At 34.1% G+C, this 22,681-nt stretch overlaps 1 protein-coding gene across 2 annotated transcripts in view; it reads left to right on the plus strand.

Annotated features, from left to right (window-relative positions):
- LOC115213535 (synaptotagmin-1) overlaps positions 1-22,681 on the plus strand; it is a 479,245-nt gene that overhangs the window by 372,199 nt on the left and 84,365 nt on the right. The window lies entirely within an intron of this gene.

Raw genomic sequence — 22,681 nt, forward strand, 5'->3', positions numbered from 1 at the left:
TGAATTAGAACATGCAAAAACGTATTAAATAGTTTATATAACACAGATGTGTGTGCGTGTGAAATGAAAAAGATTTAGGTGAATGTGTTAAATTTCAGGTAAACTATTCGTGTAGTCATGATTTGGAATACTCCTGCCCAATGAAAGCCTGCTGATATAAAACTTTTAGGAATGAAATTTAGTAGATTGTTACTAGAACTGTTGTTATTGTTATAGTCTTGCTGTTAATGTTAAGGTTTAGGTTGACCCATATTGTACAGACTCCTTATGATTCAAATCATTCCAGTATCTTTTAATGTATAACTACATATAGATGTGTAAGACCGACGCGTCCATTTTTTTTACAAATGCATAAACATATATATGAATATTCATTTTATACATCCATTCAAGAATGTATGTGAGGGTGTTAATTTAGCTGTTATGTTTAACAAATCGAATGTGCTCATTATGCCCCCCGCTCATTGAGGTCTCTCGCCCATTCAACGTAATATATGGATATTACAGAAACAGATGGAATATCAAAATAGGTACAGCACAGCTGTGAGAGAAGGTGTTTATCTTAACTATTTTACATGCCTTCTGTATTCAACCTACCCAAATATTTTACATTAATGTCTGTTATTTTGATGTCAAATCTATACACAGTAGACACAGTAGAATGCAAAAATAAACCTTCACAGTTATTAATTTATTTCGTTCTAATACGTATAAAAACATGGCAGCATAAATGCAAAGGCACAAATTTGATCATATAATGTTCACACTTTATAAAGATATATTAGGAAAATATAGGAAATATATATGAATCGAAACCGGATGTGATTCGTCAAAATCGGAAATAAATTCTAAAGCACGTCATCAAAATCTCAGCTTTTCAGAGGGAGATAAAAAAATAAAATAACGAAACATTTATTCTCGAAAGTTACCCCCAAATTAAACCTAGATTTTGTGACTGAGAATTCAGATGTTATTTATGACTCTAACAAATGTTATTTCTTCATGATAAACTGTAATTTAACAAACAAATAAATTAACTATCTAACATGGCGTGTGAATAGTAATATAATACACTAAGAATATCTGAGGAAAATCCACAAGAGATGTTATTTTCTACTAAATCGTGTGAGAATATAAGAAAAAAATATGAATGGATAATACAAAAAAGAAAACGAAAAAGAACTATTGAAAACAAAGAAAAGAAACAAAAAGAGATTTCAGAAAACGTAGATATTTTAGGAGAAATTTAAAGTCGATTATTTGGATGCGAATGTTTCAATCTTGCTGAATATTCGACTCTTTATTTGTATTTACTTTATATTATTTGTCAGGATTCTATAATGTCGTGGGTAGCACTTATGTCGTTAAGACAGTGTGTGTTTGTTTAGGTGTGTGTATGTCTAAATGTGTATATATCGTGTATATATATATATATATATATATATATAAACAAAGAGAAATAGATAGATAGATAGATAGATAGATAGATAGATAGATAGATAGATAGATAGATAGATAGATAGATAGATAGATAGATAGATAGATAGATAGATAGATAGATAGATAGATAGATAGATAGATAGATAGATAGATATTCATACATAAGTATTATATAAATATATTTGCGAATGTGCGTGTGTCTATGGATGTTTTCGTATTGGATTGTGCTACTCTATCCATGCATATTTGCATTAATATCTCATACAATGTATGTCTATATTGAAGCGTTTTTCTTCGCTCGTGACTGAGAAATAGCATAAGATATAATTTTTTCGGGAAGCGAAAGATAATAGTTATGCATCAAAGTGTATGCTGAGTTTCAGTATTATACTATCAGAAATGTACACGTACAAGTGAGAGTTGTACCAAATATAGATAAACAACATAACCTTGTTGCAATTGAAAAAAAAAAACACAACATAGTACCCTCTTGCGTGTGCGCGTGTGTGTGTAATACATGCCACAGAATATGCAGATGTCTAATGTAATGTGCATACGTTGTGACAAACTTACGTCAATGAGAAAATGGTAGTGATGAAATCACCAATGCGGCCGAAAGAATTTTGATAAACTAATTCATCATGTAATTGATCAAACGTTAATTAGGGAATGAATTACATAATTGAAAATAATTAATTAACAAATAACTCATAATGATAGCAAAGTTTTCTTTGATAGAACTATTGTAAGTGTATATTCATATACATATATATATATATATTATATATATATATATATATATATATATATATATATATATATATATGTTTAAAGGGTAAGTCTTTGTGTATCTGAGTGATTTATATATATACATGTGTGTGTGTGTATTTTTGATAATGTATATCGACAAAAGATATATATATACACATATATATATGCGGGAGCAACCGTTTTATCGAAAGCGTAATTTGTTGCTACATACTCGAGATACGAGACTAGGAAAAACAGCCAACAACTGATGAAGGGTCGTTCTTTATGTTGTTTGTTTTGGTTTCCATTTGTGTCTTTCGTTGTTCAAAAGAATAGTTCCTGTTCCAGGTACTTGTACTTCGTACTTTTTTGTTGTACACGTTTCATAACGTCCTGTGCCCACATATGCATATATAGATATATATATATATATATATATATATATATATAATTCCAGATGTAAGTATGTAAATATACGTATGTATGTATGTATATATATATATATTATATATATATATATAATATATATATATAATATATATTATATATATATATATATAATATATATTATATATATATATATATACATGATTTATATGATTGAACGCCACGAATCCTCTTCCAAGTAAGTTATATATATATATATATATATATATATATATATATATATATATACATGATTTATATGATTGAACGCCACGCATCCTCTTCCAAGTAAGTTTTATCTTAATAATTCTGATGCACACGCTATACGATCTTTTTACTCTTTCGTTTTTCTCCTTTTCTCTCTCATATTATTTTACCTCCACTTTTCCCAATATTCTATCGTATTACTCTGTCATTCTCGCTTCCTCACTCCTCCTTCCTTGCTTACGTGGCTTCCACGTGACCATCAGCCATCTTTCTGGAACAAGGAAGACGTGTTCTAGCTTGTCTCCTGTCCTAGCTTGATTTACGCCTTCGCCACCACAACCACGTTTGGCTTAGCAGCCCCTCATGTTCGTTTTCACTGTCCGATTAGTGTTACCTATTTTGACCGTCCGCAAAATACCAAATATTATTTAATTGCTTTGCGGGAGCAACTGTTTTGTCGAAACGGTATACTGTTGTTAAATGCTCGAAATACGAGAATAGAAAAGCAGCCAACAACTGATGAAGGGTCGTTTTTTATGTTGTTTGTTTTGTTTTCCATTTGTGTCTTTCGTTATTCGAAAGAAAAGGTCTTGTTCCATGTATTCGTGCCTCGTACTCTTTTGTTGTACACGTTTCGTCACGTCCTATGCCTACATATACATACACACACACACACACACACACATATATATATATATATATATATATATATATACGTATAGATGTAAGGTTGTACATATACGTATGTATATATGGATATGCATATATTATTTATATTATATATATATGTGTGTGTGTGCGTGTATATATATTGCAATACGTGTGCCACTCTCTTTCTCTCTCTCTCTCCCCCTCTATCTATCTATCCATTTTTATATATATATATCGGTAAGACAATCAATATACCGATGCTTTGGAGTAATAATAGATGGTGGAATTCTTTCAACCATCGGAAATCAGTGATGGGGCCAGTTAATCAATAAACTAAATTGTTGTTCATCATAAGCTGTGAATTTTGAGTAATCTCATTTGCTAAACTGAATATATTATATTTCACAATATTTTGTTGGGGGTATGGAAATGTGAGGTGCAGAACTTGCTGTTGCGTCAACAAAGTACGAAAATAAAAAATAATTCCCTGTCATGACGCAAACAATCTGGCGGTCTCCAAAATCGTTCACATTAAATATTTTTTCTGTGGCAGCATGACTTTGATTATTATATGTTTTCGCTGCAATTACAGCCGCATCGACTGTGCACAAGCATGTTTGATGATACAGCCATACCCAATTATATTATTGATTTCTTTCAAGTTCAAAGAGCCTCTTAGGCTTATAGAAATAAACGAGATTTTGCGCTTTTCTTAAATATCTTTTTAATATTTGCAAATGCGAAAATTCTTCGATCGTGTATAAACATGGTATTTTAAGACTAGCCAACGAGGAAGAATTAGGATAGCAACAAATCTCATTTAGCTCACTCCCTACTATTTTAATTAAATGAAATGAAATATTAACTAATGAAGTCCTAAATATCATGAAAAGACAGCCGACACAGCAGGAATGACTTTTCAAGTTCGATTCTAGATACAACACTTGCGCTATTTGGTCAGAAGAGAAGTCTAATTGCAATAATACCATCTTTTTATGTAATGCAGTTTCAATTTAGTAAATTTGTAATTTTCTTTCATAGGACACAGACACATACAGACAGACAGACACACACACACACACACACACACACATATATATATATATATATATATATATATATACGTATAGATGTAAGGTTGTACATATACGTATGTATATATGGATATGCATATATTATTTATATTATATATATATGTGTGTGTGTGCGTGTATATATATTGCAATACGTGTGCCACTCTCTTTCTCTCTCTCTCTCCCCCTCTATCTATCTATCCATTTTTATATATATATATATCGGTAAGACAATCAATATACCGATGCTTTGGAGTAATAATAGATGGTGGAATTCTTTCAACCATCGGAAATCAGTGATGGGGCCAGTTAATCAATAAACTAAATTGTTGTTCATCATAAGCTGTGAATTTTGAGTAATCTCATTTGCTAAACTGAATATATTATATTTCACAATATTTTGTTGGGGGTATGGAAATGTGAGGTGCAGAACTTGCTGTTGCGTCAACAAAGTACGAAAATAAAAAATAATTCCCTGTCATGACGCAAACAATCTGGCGGTCTCCAAAATCGTTCACATTAAATATTTTTTCTGTGGCAGCATGACTTTGATTATTATATGTTTTCGCTGCAATTACAGCCGCATCGACTGTGCACAAGCATGTTTGATGATACAGCCATACCCAATTATATTATTGATTTCTTTCAAGTTCAAAGAGCCTCTTAGGCTTATAGAAATAAACGAGATTTTGCGCTTTTCTTAAATATCTTTTTAATATTTGCAAATGCGAAAATTCTTCGATCGTGTATAAACATGGTATTTTAAGACTAGCCAACGAGGAAGAATTAGGATAGCAACAAATCTCATTTAGCTCACTCCCTACTATTTTAATTAAATGAAATGAAATATTAACTAATGAAGTCCTAAATATCATGAAAAGACAGCCGACACAGCAGGAATGACTTTTCAAGTTCGATTCTAGATACAACACTTGCGCTATTTGGTCAGAAGAGAAGTCTAATTGCAATAATACCATCTTTTTATGTAATGCAGTTTCAATTTAGTAAATTTGTAATTTTCTTTCATAGGACACAGACACATACAGACAGACAGACACACACACACACACACACATATTTCATTTTCCCTCTAAGACCACTCACAAGGCTTTAGTCGGACTGAGACTATAGCAGAAGACACTTGCCCAAGAGACTGAACCTTAGACCATGTGGCTGGGAAGCAAGCTTGTTACCACGCCTGCACCTATATATATCTATCTATCTATATATATATATATATCGTGGAACTCCGTCAGTTACTACGACGAGGGTTCCAGTTGATTCGATCAGCGGAACAGCCTGCTCGTGAAATTAACGGGTCAGTGGCTGAGCACTCCACATATATAAATATCCTTAACATAGTTCTCGAGGAGTTTCAGCGTGAAAGAGTACAGCAGGGTTCACCACTCACCCCCGCTGCCCCTCGTGGAGCTTTAGATGCTTTAGCTCAATAAACACTCACAACGCCCGATCTGGGAATCTAAACCGCGATCCTACAACCGCGAGTCCGCTGCCCTAACCATTGAGCCTTTTGCGCCTTCACTCTCTCTCTCTCTCTCTCTCTCTCTCTATATATATATATATATATATATATATATATATATATATAAGAGGAGAATAATTGCATTCTAGGTTTTTAAGTGGACAAAAACATACAGACAGGTTTTCACAGAATAGATGTCTTCGTATCATAGTTCGAGTAAAATTATATTGATATACGTTTTCGTTTGATATATCATTTATATAACCATTTAGCCGCACATAGTTCCGGGTTCAGTCCCACTGTGTGGCACCTTGAGCAAGTGTATTCTACTATAGCCACGGGCCGACAAAAATCTTGTGAGTGGATTTGATAGACAGAAACTGAAAGAAGACCGTCGTATATACATATATATATATATATATATATATATATATAAGCGTGTGCGTGTATGTATGTATGTGTGTATGTGATTGTGTGTTTGTCCCCACCAACATCGCTTGACGACCGATGCTGGTGTGTTTACGTCCCCGTAACCTAGCGGCTCAGCAAAAGGCACCGATAGAATAAGTGCTAGGCTTACATAGAATACGTCATGGGGTCAGTTTGCTCGACTAAAGGCGGTGCTCCAGCATGGCCGCTGTCAAATGACTGAAACAAGTAAAATAATAGAAGAATATATAACAAATCTTTTGGGAAGAATAGAAGGAAACAAGAAAAGATTGAAAAAAATCACATATTGCTTCGAGTCTTTTGTATAGGTAAAGCTTTTAGCATATATATATTTTAGTTTTGCGTCTAAAGTTGGAATTTGCAGCAAAGGATAAATATCTGACCTAGATCTGGTTTTAACTGACCTAGATCTGGTTTTGTTGATTTCACCTACGATCTTTCAAGTAATTTTTTCATACTTTTTCCATGCAGGATTTAACAATTATACAGACATGTTTCTTATGACCTTCCCAAAATAAAGGACGAAATTTTTGTTTGTGGTTTTTCGTCGTTTATGATCTAAAGTAATAGATATTTACCTTTAAAAGAAGGGTGTTGTATATTCCACGAGAGTGTCACTCCAAAATTTTTTGGTTGCGTTATTGTAGTTGATATTTGTGCTGGTGTCGTTGCTTTTGTTACTGTCGGTCAAATCTAGTACAATGATGAAGTTGACCTCTCAACAGTTTGTAATTCTGTTTTGGTCCAAATACGTATTCAGAGAGATATACTCACATATGTACACTAACATACGCATGCACGCACGCACGCACGCACGCAAACACACACATAAACACACACACACACACACACACACACACACACACACACACACATACAAACACGCACACACGTATATGTATGTGGAGGCCCATGGCCTAGTAGCTAGAGCAGCGGACTCGCGATCGAGGGATCGCTGGTTCCAATCTCAGACCGGGCGATGTGTGTGTTTTTGGGCGAAACAACTAAGCTCCACGCGGCTCCAGCAGAAGCTAATGGCGAACTCCTGTTGATTCTTTCGCCACAACTTTCTCTCACTCTTTCCTCTTGCATCGAACAGTTCACCTGCGGCTGACCGGCGTCCGGTCCAGGTGGGGAACCTATTCACCAATGGAACCAGGAAACCGGCGCTTATGAGCCAGGCATGGCTCAAGAAAAAACAAGCAACATTATATATATATATATACATATATATATATATATATATATATATATATATATATATATATATATATATATATATATATATATATATATATATATATTATATATATAAATACATATATGAATAATTACATTCCATACATATATACACACATATATGCGTACATATTTATGCATATATACATATACGCCCTCACCGTCCGCCCACATATATCGTTAATATTATGTTAAACTGTCGTATTTCCAAATTTGGCCAAATGCGTTTTTTTGCAATATTTAATTTGGCTTGCAATAGCCGGTTCTTTTGGTCAAACTATCGTATCTCCAGCTGCTTTAAATGAAAATTGTCAAAATGTAGTACAACGGTTTAGAATTTTTTCAAAAGTGTAGGAAGTCCCGCGTGCGACAGTTTTGCAAAAATATTCTGACTGAAAATATCATACGTGCATGGAGTTACCATTTAATGCACCCGACAAAGTATTAGTATTAAGTTTACACTTGCTAATGTAAAAAGGAATGGAATGGTGAAACTATTTTTACGTTTTCTGAAAAAGCAACGTTTTGGACTTACGACACTTTTGCATAATAGCAACGATATATATATACACACATACAGAATAAATGCCTATATATATATATATATATATATATACATTCAAAATGTGACCGCGTGTGTACCGTTGGCGATTTTTTTCGTCTGTCTTCCCTTCTCTGGATCTTTCCTTCTCCTATGTTTCCGACGAAGAGCTCCGCTTGAAACGTTAAGCCCTCGTTCTTTCCTTCTTTACTGAGCGTCCAATAATACTATATTTGTTCCACGTCCTCGCGTTGTTGTGTTTTTTTGTGCTTTCTTGTTTGGATTAACTTTATATATATATATATATATATATAATACAGTTATATACATACACTCTCACACAAACATATATATATATACACATATACACATACATTCTTTCAGTTATGCATATGAGATGAGTAACAGTCGATGTATACATGGTCAGAATATAGAACGCAAGAAAGATGTTTATTGTTTAGTTTCTGTTTCGCCATTGGGTCACTGCACTTGTGAAAAGGGAAAACAGAATTGCTTTGTATGATATGTTCCCGACAGTTATGTATGTTCATTTAGTGGTTTATTTCTTTTGCATGATTCCCTGATCTGATGTCAGTGTATTGTCATTCTTTTTCTTAGTGTCATACCCCTTTGTCCGATATAGTATTCTCGGTATCTTTACACGTTGTAATGCAGATTGGGTTGTACGAATTTCAGGGAAACTCCTTTCTAATTTGAAAGGTAAATGAAATGAAATTCGGAATCTTCTAATCATCTACATACTTTTGGGTCAGCCCTTTGAGTATATATATTTGCATTAGTCAATGCTCTTTTTTTTACGATTCTGTATCTTTAGATATATGTTCGTGAAATATTCGGTTTTCTTGGATTAAAATATATGGGATACTATCTTTCCTTCGGTTTTGTTGTTCGGAGTTCTTAAGTATCAGTTTCTTTGGAGTTCTGAATTGCAACTTCAAGCTGTTTTATGGAGTATTTTCTTATTATAAGTATTTCTTATATTTCGTTTAATCTTCAGTCTCTCGTTTCAGGGTTTGATACAATTGTGCCTGTTCGTTTAGCTAGACTGAATTGGCTGTTGCTTTGTGTGTAGTTTGGGTAACATGATGTGAATAGGAGTTATTGTCGTGCGTCGGTGAGTTTAAAGTATATGCCGGTTTCCGGTAGTGTGAAAACTTTTGCCAAATTCCATGATGAATTGAATGTGAGGATTTATGTTGTTCATAAGATTTTGGAATTGCTTCAGTTTCTCAATATTTTCCTTCCACAAATGAAACAACCATCTAGAAACCTCTTTCAGTTTTCTTTTAAAAAAGCTGAATTATTTTCCCAAGGTTGCTAAGAATTTCTTAAAGAACAAGTTGGTATACGTGGACGCAAATTTTGTGCCCATAGCCGTTCCTGACATTTGTCAATATATAATTCTGAGCTGTGATATATTAATAAAACAATAATGTCAGACAACCCATGATAAAGTGGCAAATTATGAATTTTTAAGATCTCAGAACACCAAGAAAAAGCAGTCAGATCTTCAACGTCATATCTTACAATTATGTGTTCAACACCCTAACCACTAAATCACACACATTAAATAAATAAATTGACTAATATTAACTAATATTCCTCTGGAGAAGCCTCAAAACGACTAAATAGTCAAGGCTGGAATGCTTTTGATTGTAGATGTCACCGATGAGATTTGTCAACGAGAAAATCCTTGCAGTATTAGCAAAAGTACCAATAGCATTAGTATTATGACAAGTAACACCATGGATAATACCGGTGTAAAGGTGTGTCAGCCCATGTTTCGGATAGGAAGCGGAATCTTGGAAAAGGGTGACAAGCATGCATTTATGAGCAGTTGACTGTTCAAACTCGACCGATGCACTTGTTGGATTGTTATTACCATAAAATATATACCGTCTGGAGTTGATAGAGATTGTTCACACATATGGTTTTAGTATCAATAATCTTTTGGTTTATATAGCATGTTCTCACTCATTCTTTCCTCCTCTCTTTCTTCTTTTATGTCTGGCGCTCTGTTTGTATTTCTGTCTCATTTCTCCCTTTCTTTCAATCTCTCTCTCTCTCTCTGACTTTCTGTCTCTTACATACACCCAATCTCTCTCTCTCTCTTTCTCTCTCTCTGTTGTGTGTTTCTATGCACTTGTGTGACCGGGCATTTATGCGTGCATATTTTGTGTGCGTGTCATCTACAACTCAGAACCAGTCTGCTTAAGCTTTCAGATAAACACACCAGCAAAAGATATATATTTTGATAAACATCATACTTTTGTGTAGAGGATTCGTAAAGAGCGAGTTTACAATTTTTTTTATTGTTCAGTTTTGGTGCTAAATTAATTCTCCAGAAGATTACCTTTCAGTACTGATAAAGAACATATTTATTCATATTTTTAATCTAAATCGAAATTCGTTATCTCCAACTTTTGTAAAATGCGTCTGTTTGCCAGTCAACTGTAGTCAAAAATAAATATATCACTCATCATTGAGAAAACAATATTTGTTCGTTCATATGTATCTAGAAAAATTAGAAGATGAATAAAACTATAAAATAGAGGGTAGTGAGAGGTGGGAATTTTTAAGAGGGAGATGTAGTGATGGGCATTTATAGATGTTATTCACAGCGGAAAAACTCTAATTATAAGCGAAGAGAGTTCTATCATTTCGATTTACTGTCAGTAGTTTAAAAACCGTTAATCAACCGGAAACACAATGACAGATAGATGTACGTCTGATGAATTTATCAACTAAGTTTAATAGTATTCATTTTTTAAATTTGCCAGCGTTTTATTTTGATGATTTATGTTATTTTATAACTAATATTTTTGCTGAAATCATATTTACATTTGCAATTAGAAACTAACCGAAGACTAAATAATATGTATGAAGATCGCTTGAACAAACTAAATTATAATAGCTTTCGGGTGGTATTTATTAAACATTCTATTTGATCTAAATATTTTTTTTTAATTATTTCTAAAATTGTTTTATATAACCCTATGAGGATTTGGTAAAGAATAATCTGTCATTTTTAATTCATTGTTATATGCGATTTCATCATTATAACCACATGCGCATACTGGACTTCAGTTTCGTCATTTTCAATTTACCATTATTCGATCAATTATATTCCTTTACCATTATTCAATCAATTATTTTCTAATGCTTGGCCGAATAGGGATTTATATAAAAGTTTTAATGAATTATTCAGATCCCGAACAAATACATAATAAATATATACAAGAATGGATAGAGCTATATTATTTTTTATCATGCTTCATTGTGTAAAGTAATGTATATATTTTTCTATTATATTCTATTGAGCAATGGTGCTTTTATATTTTTATTGATACTATTTCACGCCGAGGGAAGAATTAGCAAGATTACCAGTTGTGCTTCCCTAGAAGTAGATACTCAGGTTTCATGCTTATCTATGGTTGATTCCTCCTCCGGACACACTGCGAGGAGATGGTTTCATCAGTGATCTCTTCTAACGTACTGTATATTACAAAATAACATTTTATTTTTTAACATACGACTCTTCAAAAGTAAAACGAGAAACTGTTGAATTCAAACTTTCAACATTAAGAGCGTAAATGAAAATGACTTCAACTAAGAATGAAAACTGTAACCAGTGTTTACCACTCTTCTATAGAATTTCCAATAATGACAACTTCCAAGACAGGATACTGATTTTGAAAGGGGGAGAATTATAGTCACTTTATCCACACCAGTACGCATTTTATTAATAACTGGAATAATGAACGTACACATGCCACTCTTTTACTTGTTTCAGTAATTTGACTGCGGCCATGCTAGAGCACTACATTTAATCGAGAAAATCGACCCAGGACTTATTCTTTGTAAGCCTAGTACTTATTCTATCGGTTCTCTTTTGCCGAACCGCTAAGTTACGGGGACGTAAACACACCAGCATCGGTTATCAAGCGATGTTGGGGGAAAGACACAGACACACAAACATATATACACACACACACACATACATATATATATATACGACGGGCTTCTTTCAGTTTCCGTCTACCAAATCCACTCACAAGGCTTTGGTCGAGCGAGGCTATAGTAGCAGACACTTGCCCAAGGTGCCACGCAGTGAGACTGAATCTGGAACCATGTGGTTGGTAAGCAAGCTACTTACCACACAGCCACTCCTGCCACTGGTGAATTACAAAACAGAAATTTACCAAAACTGGATTTAGTATTGATTCAGAACTTAAATACTATCTGCTCAGGATAAGACATAGTTAAGCAATTCTTTTGTGGTAAATATTCGTAGGAGTTTTCGCAAATGAGTAACTTTGAAGTGAAGGGGGACATAGATTACATCGAATCCAGTATTTAACCAGTATTTATTTTATTGACCCTTAAAGAATGAAGAGCAGGTCGACTGTAGTAGCCGTTGAACTCAGAACGTAAAGAGGCGGAAGAAATGCTTCTAAGTCCTATGTCCAGCACAAGAGATATTCTGCCAATTAGCCGCCTTCTTTTATGATAAATAGTTTCACAATAGCATTATTAAATATCTGAACGAGATGTAAACAGTAACCGCTCGACAATGTAAAGTATAATAGCCATCACAATATGGCTAACCACAAAGGGTGGGTGTTACTGTAGCTTTTAGCCCCAGGAGATCATCGTCTCCAGCTGGCTTTAGGCACACTATCTGTGTCCTTATGGCATTTGTAAAGGGAGGCCATCCCTTTCTCGTAAGCCTAAGTGATACGCACTGGGCCGCAGTTTCGAGGTTGTTGTCTCTTGTCAACGGGCGGTAATCACCGGATTACGATGAAAGGGAAAGCCTGTATGCAACTACTTAAGTGTTTTTCTAGTAACTTCCGTCACTGATTTCGAAAAACTGTCTGCAAGCATTATTAAATCTCTGAACGAGATGTAAACAGTAACCGCTCGACAATGTAAAGTATAGCTCTAGAAATTGCAAAATGTTTTGCCGTTGTTATACAGACAAGTCTCAGCTCTTTCCGAACAAATATATGATTAAAGGTGTTCCAATCACCACCATCTTGTCATTTTATGGGTATCTCAGACTAAATTATCCAATGTACCCTACGTGGGCAGTTTACTGTCAATGGCAAAAAAGATTTTAGCTGTTAATTTTAGTAGCTAGTATGAAAACATAGAGGCTTAAATTTTCATGCGTTATCTAAGTAAGTGAAAGGTTCCAATCATCGACAGCCAAAGGGCTACCATTTAAAAACAAAATATGGTAATCTAAAGCGAGTTGCGCTGGCGTAGTATGTCGAGAGTTTATGAACAACCAGTTGAAATACGATGTGGAAAAATGTTATTCTAAAGTCTGTTACATTTTTTTACTTGTTTATCAACGGAATCTTTTAGCTTAACAGCGATCGATATCTAATAATTTCCTCTCTACGGAGATAAATTGTAATCATGTCGGTTTGGCACTTAGCGTTTTCAGTGAAATGACTTGTAAGATCATTAAGTTGTCAGTGAGACTTTAACAAGCTCTTTTATATATATATATATATATATATATATATATATATATATATATATATATATATATATATATATATATATATATATATGAGTGTGTGTGTGTGTGTGCGTAATTTTTAATGACTGTTTAGAGTACGTGTGCCACGTAAGAATTTAGGCTGGCCCCAAATGCTTGTTCCAAATAGTGAGATTAACAGATAAGGTTATGTTAAATTCTAACACAGTTCATCATTGTTAATTTTGCTTTGATTCTTCCAAAGCGTTAACTTAACAAATCAAAGCAAAGCAATTTGGAAGTTAGATTTTGATAATCTTAAAGATGTGCATATCTAGAGAGAGGGTGTCAGGTTTCTCTTTATTCAATTCCCTCTCTCACTTTCTCTCACTCTTTCTTTTTGACATAAATGTAGTTATATGTGTGTGTGGAGGGTGTTGTGCTTGTGTGTACACATATAACGTGATCATATCACCGAGCGGACTGTCAGATATTATACACCACTGGTCACAATGCGCTTTAGCCTTCAAATGAGGACACTCCGCTGGCCAGGCGAGCAGGGTAACATTCCCCACTTGATCGAAAGCCGGACTGGAGCAACCTAAAATAAAGTGTTTTTGGTCAAGAAAACAACTTGCCACTCGGTCTGGGAATTGAAACCACTGTCTACCTATTGTATGTGCAACACCCTTCACACCAGACCACGCATCCCTCACAACTATATATATATATGTGTGTGTATATATATGTAGGAGTGGCTGTGTGATAAGTAGCTATAGGTGTAAGAGTGGCTGTGTGGTAAGTAGCTTGTTTAGGAAACACATGGTTCCGGGTTCAGTTCCGCTGCGTGGCACCTAGTTTCTTCTACTATAGCCACGGGCCGACCAAAGCCTTGTGAGTAGATTTTCTAGATGGAAACTAAAAGAAGCCCGTCGTATATATGTATATATATATATATATGTATGCGTGTGTGTATATGTTTGTGAGTCTGTGTTTGTCCCCCAAACATCGCTTGACAACCGATGCTGGTGTGTTTACGTCCCCGTAGCTTAACGGTTCGGCAAAAGAGACTAGGCACACAAAGAATAAATCCTGGGGTTGATTTTCTCGACGAAAGGCGGTGCTCCAGCATGGCCACAGTCAAATGACTGAAACAAGTAAAAGGTTAAAGAGTAAGAGTATATATAAAGAGACAGAGAGAAAGAGTGAGAGAGAGATTTATGATGTTGCACTATGGAAGAAGTTCCTATGGTTGTCGCCCGACCTGCCTCCAAGAGTAGTGAAAATAATTTGCTGGCTTGTTAGTCGATTACTTCAGTTAGTCGATGTTTGAGACATATTTCATCCAGTAAGAAAGCCATTGACTGTATTTTGTCATGGAGAAAATTTCTCGCAGAGACAAATAGGTGTAAATATACTAAGTGAGCTTACAGTGCTACCTAACCAGATTGTGGGATTCATCCATTTCGGATTGATTATCTCCGCTTCAACCATAGATACCGGAAAGGCAAGCACTGCTGACACGAGAGATAGGTTGCAAGAATTTATAGTTTAACGGGACTCACATACTCAATGATTTGACTAGTTAACTACACCTTTTATATAATTAGGTGTTCAATACTCTAAATTCATTGCATTAAATAGTTAACTTTGCTTTTCGTCATTTAAAATATATACAACTAAGTTTTTAGTGGTGTCTAGGTTCGAATCAATTGTCTAGGACCTTGCCTTTACGAGAAATGTCTATAAAATATACCGTTACGTGCAGTGAAGAGAACAAAGATAAAATCGGTAAAATAAAATTCAATTGACGGACAGTTGATCTGAGATAATTGATTTACTAAATAGTTTGAACTTTACAATTTACTTAGCTTATTCGCCTGTATTTTTAAATAAATAAATTCTATAAAATTAGATAACACCAAAAAAGAGAAAAGTTTCTCTAAATCTCAAATATGTTAAAACTATTAATCAATTAAGCTGTTCTGATGTTCCTATGCTTCCTATATAAAGAGCATTTAGTACTTCGTGCTACATTTAAATTATTTATTCAGAACATTTAACGAAAAATATAGACTAATTTACTTTGTTATTTCTGAATGCTGCAGTCAAAGCATATATTTTATTGCGCCTAGTAATTAAGGGTTTTATTCTAATTATATGTTCGAATTAACATTTTGTCTGAAAAAAAATTTCTTGTCATGATTAACTCATTAATATTTATGATAGTAATATCTAAATAAATTTACGAGGCAATATTCAAATAAATTAGACTGGTGTAAAAATTAAATGAATATGAAATTAATTATAATTAAATGTTATACTTTATATTATATTTTTTCCATTTTCTAAAGATAACAAACATATAATGAACAGAAATATCGCTTCTGTTCCTATAAATCGGAGTTGTATATTCTAACGTATAGCTAGGTCATAAAAAAACGTATTCACACTTTATATATAATTTAACTAATCTCCATCATTACATTATAGTGACTATGCAATGTAGATGAAATCAAGTCCCGAAAGACACGTTATACAACATAAATATAAGAAAACAACAGTGTAAACCTAGACATAAGTACATACACACAGTCACATTGTTACACATACACTCTTGAAACACGCTGACACGCGCATAAACTTACATGTTTAGACATATTTTTTATATGAAAATATTTATATTAGTTTCCAGTTTTTTAAATTGAGATCTATGTAAGAAAATGTTCTAATGAATGTTTAAAACACCACCCTTTGCATGGTTCAACCGGATGTGTGTGGTGAGAGTTGTGTATGTTTGTGTATGTAGTTGAATGCATGTGTATAAATGTGTGTGCATGTATGCATTCATATTTACACACATACATGTATACATAATACAGTCTGCGATGGGTAAATTGTCGCCATTTGCTATTTTAATTTCGCGCATGCGCATTTTTTGTTTTTGATTTTGTCGACTGCACAGTATCATGTGGTCAGTTGGGCACTGTCTGTGAGTAAAACGACACCATGAAATTTGGAAATGACATGCAATACTACTTGGCATTCGCGATGGAAGCTCCAAGAGGAACATACATTTCAGAGTGATTTGGAGTCAATCTGAGGACAGTGCAGTCTGAGGACACGTACCGAGACTGTTAAAAATCAAAAATCCAGTCAACATCATAGTGTTTGAAGGGATCGCTAATGATTACGACGTTATACCTCCATTCATCTTCCCCGCACGGCCTCAAACTCAAAACGGATGCCTACATCAAGTGCCTGGAGGGGGTAGTGCTGCGCTGAGTCAAGTGGGTGTCTGCTGGAAGACACTATGTTTGGCAACACGACTCTGCACCATACTACACAAGCAGGAGAACCCAATCAGGGCTGTCAGACAATTTCAGCGACCACATCACCCCTAACATCTGACCACCTAACTCCCCAAACTGCAACCCCTTGATTATTATGTGCGGGACGCAGTTGAGCGAAGACCAACAAAACTCCTCGTAAAACCAAAGATGAACTGAACGCAAGGATTATAGCAGCATTCAGCATCTTAAACAAGGAGACCGTTCAGAAGAGCTGCAGAAGATTTCGAAGTGTCGTCTGGAGGCCGTGGTTGAAGCCAATGGCGATTTTATTGAATAAATTTACTCTTTAGTATTTTCAAGATATTTTTATGGAATTTTAGTAAATATATCTGTCACAATATGATGTCAGTGTTTTACTGACCGCACTCTACTGTACTGTGCAGTCGACCGAATCAAAAATAACCAATGTACATGCGTGAAATTAAAAATATAAAATGGCGAAAATTTACCCAAATCACCCTATACTTATGGAAAGAAGAGGTGTATTGTCACGCAGGAAAAATATAGAATTTGTTTTTGAAAATTCGCTTGAATATGAAAAATGTGTAGCTGTTTTTAAATAGTTTTATTCACATTCATACCAGACTAGTTACAACAATTTTTAGTTTATATATGTTAGAAGTGTTTATAAAACAATGGGATTTTAACGCAGTTTAAAGTTACGAAGTAGACATCGAACAAACATATTTAAACGATCAAACGTTAATATAAAATTCAATTACAGGGATAGATAATATCAAAGTAAATGTTCGGCGAAGAATATAATAAATGCACATTGCTAAAAGCTCGATCATATTGAGTTTTTATAGAATACGTAGACAAGAGAAAGGAAAAATAAAAGGAGAAAAAATTTTCTTTTACAGTTTCTGTCATCTTGCGTGTAGTTCTTTCGTCTGTCGCGCACTGGTCTTTTCACTTTTAACGGAGTATTGGGGAAATCAGAGATTATCTTGGTTGGATCCGGGTACATAGGAACAGGTTTTGATTGGTAGTGGGTTTCGTGACGTCACATTATTTTAATAAAGAACCTGTTTTTGTTTTAGTCAAGTTTGGCATTCTGCTTGGTTGATTTCCCTGAAGGGACTCGGTTGTTAGTTTATTCCCAATGGTCATCAACCATTCTGGTTAGTTAATTCTCTTAATGAGTCAGTTTTTCTGAGGGTCTGGTTCTGTTCAGAGGTAAAATTTCATTGATGTAGTGAGAAATGGTGTTTGAGGTGTATGGTATTATTGTATAGTGATTTGAGGTTGGGATTTCGAAATCCAGGAGAGAGCTTGTCTCTAGAATTTTCGAACTATGTCTGTTGTATCTGGTTGTTGTTTTTTTTATTTATGGAGAGATTGAGGTTTTCTTCTTTCTAGTGTGTTATTAAAGGAGATTTAGTTGCAGTTTATATTTTTTTAAAGAGCATATTTTCTTTATTCAATCGGATTTGGGTTGAAGTGTTTCTAGTACATTGATAGATAGGGAAGATTTTGTATTTAGGGTTTATATCTGCGGAGCATTGATCTAGGTGTTTGCTAATGGGAATTTTCCTGGTCGTGGTTCCCGGCATTGTTGCCTGTGTATCGCCAGTCTGTCCCTCAAGGTCAATCAAGTTTGACCTATGTAGTCTCCATCACACCCACCTGCGTGACAACAGGTGACGTTGTGTGTACCGTGTTTTTGCATTTTAGAATTGAGCACGATTGTTCAGCGCATACCAAAGCTAAGTTTACATTTAAGAAAAATGTTTGCACAGTCTATTTACCACCAAAATTGTAGTTCACTTATTCAGTTGCATGACCCATAAAGACTCTGCTCTATAAAGACGAAATACCGGTCGCTTTTCATAAAACGCATGTTAGATACAATAAATGCAAGTAAGTCTGTATGAATATCAAACGAAAGATGTTTTTTGGTTCATTGCTAAAGAGTGACATATTTTGACATTTGAAAATTCACTAGATAAATGTGTTGACAATGATTTTACAGGATTCCTTGTATCAAACGAAATAAAGTTCTTCATAATTTGCTTGACTATGCAAAAAGTGTCACAGGACCTGTTGCCAAGGAAATGGCAAGTTATCTAAATGAAAAAAATGTAACCAAATAGATGAATGTCAACAAAGAGTCGTTGGTTTTGTGCTAACTTCAGACTCTTAATGCTGATAAATACAAAAGAAGTGATGAAAACAAAGCAGTTGTCGTTGAAAGACATTTGATTGACAAGTTAATCAAATTCGTGGGAGAAGCGATTACATTCACTACACAGAAAGAGCTAATGAATTTTTATTTGGTGTTTGATGAATTATAGAGTAACAAAAAAGTCAAATGAAGTAACTTCACTTAAACGAAATGTTTAAAAAGATAGTGAAACAGAATGTGTGCCCTGTAACCTCAAATTCAAGCACTCCAGTTTCCATCTTGCAATATCGGAAATACGAAATACAATGTTGAACAACGAAAAAAGTAGTAATCCTGATGATCCAGAAAATTTTTAAATATGTCACCTTGAGGCAGAGATCGTGTAGCATCCTATTAATTCAGTTATTAATTATTGTACTTATCTACAGATGTAATGCATATAAATATATATATATATATATATATATATATATATATATAATATATATATATATATATATAAAGGGAAAGTTTACAAAAAAAAAAAAAAGACGAAGACAGGTGGTGTACAAAACAAACAAATGTATTAGTATAGCGCTCAGGAATAGAAAAAGTCTTTTACGTTTCGAGCCTACGCTCTTCTACAGAAAGGGACACAGAAAAAACAAGGAGAGAAACAAGGAGAGAAAAGATGGCTAACGATCTACATATATATATATAATATATATATATATATATATATATATATATGCATGTAGACCTAAGTAGTTAAAAAATTTCTATTTAAGAACAGTAAGAAGTTAATAGCTAAGTATATCAAAGTAAGAAAACATTTTAATAAGAATTTATAGAAAATAAGAAGAAATATATATAACTTACATTTGAAGAGACAAGGTATTAAAATTTGAGGTAGGGAAGAGATAAAGAGGAGACAGTAGGTATGGGCGTAATGAGAGTTAGAGTTATTCAGACTGAAGAGATTTTATAAGTTGCAATGTTACAGGTGCCATTACGTATATGATTATATAGATTCTAGGGGGTATATCATTAGGAGACTTACTTAAATAAAGGCCAGTACAAATATACATCGGTAGGGTAGAACATCATAGAAAGGAAAAACATTTTAATCACCAAAAATATGATGAAATCAGAAGAATTAGGCAGGTGTTTTCAAGGGATAGTAATTACATATAGCACTCTACATACCATAACATATAGTTTATAACATATGCAATGCAATTTAATTCACCATATGACTCAATTACCTATGATTTTATTATATTTAATACTCGAGGATAAGTATACAACGGATAAGACACCAAAATTAATTTCCACTATCACAGTTCAAGTATGGCACCTATAGTCGCTAGTATGGCACCTATAAACTGCAGAGTGTGGAAAAGTCGGAGACTAGTAAATTCCTTTGAAATTTCCCAATCCAAACAGATCAGGTGCTAGAACATAACAAACTGGACCTAGTGGTGGTGGACAATGTTCATAATAAATGCTATATAGTTAGCGCAAATGGTCAAGAAGGAATGCGAAAAGATAAATAAATACAACCCTCTTAAGTACTAAATAGCCCGGCTTAAAATAGTGCCAATTATTGTTGGGTCCTTGAAAACAGTATCAGAAGGCATCAATAGAAATATAAAGGAAATTGGAATAGAGTTCCCTGTAGAACTGTTACAAAAAGTTTGCTTCCTTGCCACAGCCAACGAATAACATGGTACCACAGGCAGCAGATAGTAATCCCGCTACGCGTGCAAGGCCCCAGGCGCTCCAACCAAACCTGTGATAAAGAGAAAATTATAGATCTAAAAATAGACACAGGAAAATAAGTTGTTTGCCCCACTTCTTTTCTCTTATTGTAAAAACTAACATAAGTAATTGATTCTCTCTTGGACAAACATTTTCCAGAAAATCACAGTTATAGGAAAATGTTTAATAGATGCTGATATAGCTAGTGTCTCAATATGAAAAGCACCATTTCACGAGAACGACACCAATAGCCCACTCACAGTTATATCTATTGAGACTCAGGAATCTATCCACTAGACCAGGGAAGCATGATTAAATCCAGCATATATGACGCAGAGGTTACATCAACGCTAGATGATAACACAACCGATAAGAAGAGCTATATCGGACTATGCGAAGGTGAATTCAAAAATCGCTATGCTAATTACATATTCTTCTTCCAACACAAGGACAAATGTAAAGCTAAGTTGGGTAGGTACGTATGGGGTTTGAAGTCGAACGCCACACTACATATGATAAAGTGGGAAATAGTCGAAAATTCTACACCATATGATAACAGATCAAAGGCATGTAAGCTAGGCGTAACTGAAAGAACTCAGATTCCTTTCAGATCTAACAACTCTAACAAAATACTGACTTCTAGATCCGAAATTTTCAGCGGTTGTAAGCATATGTCTAAGTTCCTGTTGACGAATTGGAAAGTGCTACCCTCTACAAACTGAACTGCTGTACCACAAACTCTAAGCCACTAATTTTTCAACTTTATTTTACTGTCAAAGGCGAAATAACTCTAATCTGCTTCTTTCTGTTTTCTTTGTTGTTTTCCGTTTTTGCAACCTTTTACCTTTTTTATCTACTTCTTTCGCGCCTTTTCTCGCCTTATCTCTCATCCTGTCGTCCCATTTTTAGTTTGTTATGCAATGTGGTCCGTGCCTGAAGTATGTGCTGAGACAACAGACCTGTTAAAAAATACTTGTCTGTCATGCTTTCATCACATGAATCTAATAGTAGCACATAAAAAACATATAATGTGCTTATTAAATAATATATATTGAGAGAGGGAGACAGAGAGAGGATTGAGAAGTGAGGAATGAAACAAAAGACAGAAGACACAGTATTTAAAAATAGTCTGAAATATTTTTTATAATTATAACATGGACAATCATTCAAAGATTCTTATCTCTAAAATTCATATTAAGTATGGCGAAAATGTTTATAAAATCATTTCAATTTACCTTTTGTCTTAACAAGAGTAAATAATATTTAATACATTTATTTAGTTATAGTTTATCTGAAACTTTGGATATTGTTTTGGCTGATCTTTACGATAATTATTTGTGTGTTGTGTTCTTGAATATATGTATAGAAGTTTGTGTGTGTGAGAGAGGGATAGAGAGAAAGATAAATAAATAGAGGGAGAAAGAGAGAGAGCGAGAGAGAGAGAGAGAGAGAGAGAGTATGTGCATGTATTTGTGTGTATTTGTGTTTATTTTTGCATGTATATGTATATTGCAATTGGTGAAGTATTTCTTCGTGGGTTTCAGACTCCTAACGACTTAATCACTGTTTCGATATATTAATTATAGTGGAAGTCTCAAGAAAGTGTATGTAATATAGTTCCGAACAAGCATCGCAAGGGAGTTTGTTAGAAATACATTAGTTTTTCGATTTGCTTGTCAATGTTTGTT

The sequence above is a fragment of the Octopus sinensis genome, linkage group LG1 (genome assembly GCF_006345805.1).
Source record: "Octopus sinensis linkage group LG1, ASM634580v1, whole genome shotgun sequence".
NCBI lineage: Eukaryota > Metazoa > Mollusca > Cephalopoda > Octopoda > Octopodidae > Octopus > Octopus sinensis.